Raw genomic sequence first — 4,742 nt, forward strand, 5'->3', positions numbered from 1 at the left:
TTATATGAATTTAAAAAATTTTGCCACTCATACTAAAATTTTTAAAATTGTGACACAAAAATAATGAATAAAAATGAAATCTATATTTCAAATACAATTATAAAAGACAAAATTGCACCAATTTTTCTTGTGAAAAAGGGGGGGAATTATGATGTCCAAATCTAGTTAAAATTCAAGACAAAAACAAAGTGGCGCAATTTTAAAATTCAAGGCAAAAAAAGAGGCGCAAAATTGCCCAAGTCTCTTGTACTACGTAGATGCAAAATAATAACTTTTCTAAGTGTTGAACTCTCTGTCAGACATCTCCCCTCTCCAGTCTTTAAATCGAAGCCCGTTTTTTATCCTTCCCGTCAAAGTCTCTCTAATTTCAGCTTCAAAAGCAGCGATGGCACCAAAGGCGGAGAAGAAGCCAGCTGAGAAGAAGCTCGCGGCCGAGAAAGCCCCAGCAGCCGAGAATGCTCCGGCAGAGAAGAAGCCAAAGGCCAGGAAGAAACTCCCGAAGGAAGGCGGAGCCACTGCCGGCGACAAAAAGAAGAAGAGAGTCAAGAGAGCAGCGAGACCTACAAGATCTACATCTTCAAGGTGCTGAAACAAGTCCATCCCGACATCGGGATCTCCAGCAATGCCATGGGTATCATGAACAGCTTCATCAACAATATTTTCGAGAAATTGGCTCAGGAGGCTTCCAGGCTCGCCAGGTACAATAAGAAGCCGACGATTACGTCGAGGGAGATTCAGACTACTGTGAGACTTGTACTTCCCGGTGAATTGGCCAAGCACGCCGTCTCCGAAGGCACCAAGGCTGTTACCAAATTCACTAGCTCTTGAGGAAATTGAAGAGAAAACGGTTGATTTCTAGGGTTAGTTCTTTCGGTTGATTTTTAGGGAAAATTTTTTACCTAGTTATCGTGAATCCCCTAGATTAATTGTATCCTCTACTTCTAGGCCCACTTGGGAAGGACTTTGTGACGCCCCGAAAAGTATGAGTGTGAGAACCCGAAAATTTTCTAATTTTCTAGAGTTTATTTTATTTAATCGCCCACCTTTTCTACATTTTCTTTATTAGAAAAATTCCCCAGATAAAGTTTATGAGAAAAAATAGTTTTAAAATGATTTTTCTAGTATCGGTTAGTTTTTGAGAAATTAAAAGCGTATTTTGAACGTGGGACCCGCTAGTGCGGTAAATGCATTATATTTTTTTGACAATTTGTTGGAATTTTGTATTAAGTGATATTATTTTACAAGGTGTTAAGATATTTGTATTGGAGAGACAAAAAAGATAAGTTTTGAACCAAAAGGTGACAAGTGTCACCTTGTGATTTAATCTTGGACTTTGACCATTTGACTTTACCTTTACTTTTACCAAATAAATACCAAAAATTGATCAAAATAAGCTTCATTTTGTAAGCTTCTTGGCCGAATGTTCTTGCTCAAGAAAGAAAGAAAAGCTCTCAATTTCTTCCTTCTATTTCTTGCTCAATCTTCAAATCCAACCAATAAAACTCCAAATCATTCCATAAAATCTCTTTGCTAAGTGGTCTTGAGGTGTTTTGTGGAGTTGTTTGGAAAGCTAAGGTGACTAGTTGCTCTATCTCTTGTATTGCTAAGGTGAGTTGTGAAGAACCACTCTCCTCCCTTAATTGATGCTTAAATCATGATTGGAGGTGGTATAAGATGCACTTTTATGGATTATATCTTGATTTTGGTTGAATTGGTGAAGTTTTATAATTATTGGGGATTTTTCTGTTTTCACATGGATATGATTATGGGGTCATGTATGATGATTGGAAATGGTATATAATGATTCTAGAAGGTGGAAAAAGTGGACAATTGCAATCAATTTCTGTTTTGGAAGGAAAAGTGGAAAACTAGGTTTCAATGTTCTTCATTCTGTCCGAATTTTTAGGTCCTATATAGAGGCCGAATTGGCCTTGTCTTAAAACATGAAAGTTGTAGGGAATGACATTTTAAAGGTGCCTACAAAATTTCAGGTCAATCGGAGTAGTGTAGAGTGAGAAAAGTCGAAATTACTATTGCTGTTCTGGTTTTACCCGAATGTAAGCATTGCGCCTGTAATTGGTTGTTTTGGTCAGGATTTCTTCCGAATTGGTTGTTGAAGTCTTCTGATGAAATGTAACCCTGTTTCTTAGCTTTCAGCTGGTTTTGGAATTTCTGGATTTTTACTTGTAGAGCCTGAGTTATGATGTTTCCGCTAGAATGCGTTTTGGTGAATCTGTTTTACGTTGTTGATGAAGTATCTTGCATTTTTGACCAGTTTACACTCGAAACTGGGTTGAGTGACCTTCTACAATATTATAGCCATATCTCTTAGCTTCAAAACGGTGTATCTTGCACCTTCATCCGAGAATCGTAGTGCCTTTGGTGCCATTACCGCAAAATGACGTCAAAACTATTTTTCTGGTTTTGAGCTTAACTTTCATTTCCGGACTTTTCCCTAGCTTGACTTGTACTAGTACTACTTGGAACTTGCTGAATGGCTATTGGATGAACTTGTTGTTGTGTGTGTACCTTTGGGTTGGAATGAGGAAATAATGAAGCCATGATGGCTGGAAAAGTTAACAAATTTAGGGGAAGTGCTGTCCGAACTTTTAAAGGACTTGTTTGCCTTGAGTTTGTGATCTAAGACTTGGCTTTGAGCAAGGCAATGATATATGATGGATGGTTTCTGAGCCATGGAGGTGAGTGACTTCAAACTATTTCCAAAGTTAATTATGAACCGTTTCCTGCATTATTTACTTTTGAACTGTTTCCAAAGTTACTTTTGAACTGTTTTCTTGTCTTATTTACTTTTGACCTGTTTCCAAAGTTACTTTTGAACCGTTTTCTTGCATATCATGCGTGCTTGTATGTGAGTGATCAGGATTTCTGTGTAACTCAATACAAAAATGAGTTTACTATGAATGGGCACTTAGGCGAGGGTGTACTTTATCGCACTCGATCTAAACCCCATTAGTTGCTATTAATACCTGTGAAATATGATTTTTATGATTTGTTATAGAGAATTCATGGCTTGTGAATATTTGCAGAGCATTTATTGCTTGAACCAGAGCATTTATTGCTTGAACCAGAGCACTTATTGCTTGAACCAAAGCATTTATTGCTTGAACCAGAGCATTTATTGCTTGAGAGCATTTATTGCTTGAACCAGAGCATTTATTGCTTGAATTAGAGCATTTATTGCTCGTGACTTGGGCAAGAGAAGTGAGCTGTGTAGCTCAGGATCTTAAGGGTCAACCAGTGATCAAACTCGACAAAAGAATTGGCTTGGGAGCCACCCGTATCCTTTTAATGAATGTTACTATCGCTTTCCATTGTAAATGTTTCTTGAATTCTTGATACCCCATATTTAATGTTTTGTAAATGTCGTAATTGTTTCTGGACTTATCATTTGATTTATGACATCATTGAAATGAACTATTGTTAAACCGATTTGATTACTGATTTTACCGGTTACTCGCTGAGTTTTTAGCTTACCCCAAAAATATTTTTATTCCCCTCCACAGGGCTCGTGGCGAAGGAAGGCTGGTAGTACTTAGTCACGTGACTGGATGGCCTATATCTTGTATAGTTTTGGTTTTGGAATCATTTTATGTATAGTTGGGATTAGTTTCCGCTGCATTTGTGACATGTAATTATTGGAGACTTGGATGTATATTTGTGGACCATGTGATGTATATTTGAGATTTATATTGTAATCTGTTTGAGGAATGTAGTGAACGACTGAGTCCCGGCGAGAGCTGGGCAGGCGACCCGCCGAACCCTCTGGTTCGCCTTAGGGGGAGGTGGGGCCGTCACAGACTTGCTACTTCCCAAAGATTTTTTGTACAAAATCAGCTACAGCTGGACTTGGTAGGGGGAGAATTGAATAATAATGACCAAATTAGATGAGGCAATTAGACAAGCTTTAGATGAGGCATAATAGCATACTCATTTACCTCAAAATATTTATTGCTCTGGCTGAATGATTTTTCTTCCAGAACTGCGCACTTCAATTTTCTCCAAGGTTGCAACACGAAACATTCGTTCTGTTTCCAAGAGGGTAATCACTTCTATTTCTTCTTCCCGTCTCTTTTGTGCTTTGCCCGGAGTGATAACTATGGGACTATTTTTGGTTAATTGAAGGGAATTTTTTCTTTTCATTTTTGATTGTAGTTTGGATTTACTTTTCTTCTTTGTTTGGTACAATGAATCTGTTCTACTTCTAGCATCTTAGCTCAATCTGTTTTTGTGTAACTACATCTCATAGCATTCTTAATTATTGGTAAATGCTAAAGTAATGTTCTTTAATTGTTTGTGTTAGTAAAATAGAGTTCTTTCCTGTGTTCATATATGGTTCCTTGGTGTTTCTGGTGAAGTAATGACTTGTGGGAAAAGTTCCCTTTTCTAATCTGGGTATAGATTGTATATTCCAGGTGTTATGTGTACATCAAGTTGTCTCATACAATAACACTAAATACTCAGATTTGGATTGGAAGGCATTTTCTGTAAGGTTGATTCAGGAAATGAAAACTTAATGCTTCTTTTTTCTTTGTGGAAATAATGTGTATGCTTCTTTTTTCTTTGTGGAAATAATTTGATGCATGGAGAATTACTTCAAGTTATGTTTATCGAACGCTTAGTCCTGACAATTGGCTTGTTCATTCTGAAGTTTTCTTCTTTCACTTCCAATATTCAGTGGCTCCTTGTTTACTTTTTCTTTACTATTGCATCACAGACTCACA

The 4,742-nt window shown here is 37.3% G+C and overlaps 1 pseudogene; it reads left to right on the forward strand.

The window, feature by feature from the left end:
* Nucleotides 1–309: 309 nt before the first annotated feature.
* Nucleotides 310–862, forward strand: LOC113781566 (annotated as a pseudogene).
* The last annotated feature ends 3,880 nt before the right edge of the window (nt 863–4,742 follow it).

This window comes from Coffea eugenioides, chromosome 1 (genome assembly GCF_003713205.1).
Source record: "Coffea eugenioides isolate CCC68of chromosome 1, Ceug_1.0, whole genome shotgun sequence".
Lineage (NCBI taxonomy): Eukaryota > Viridiplantae > Streptophyta > Magnoliopsida > Gentianales > Rubiaceae > Coffea > Coffea eugenioides.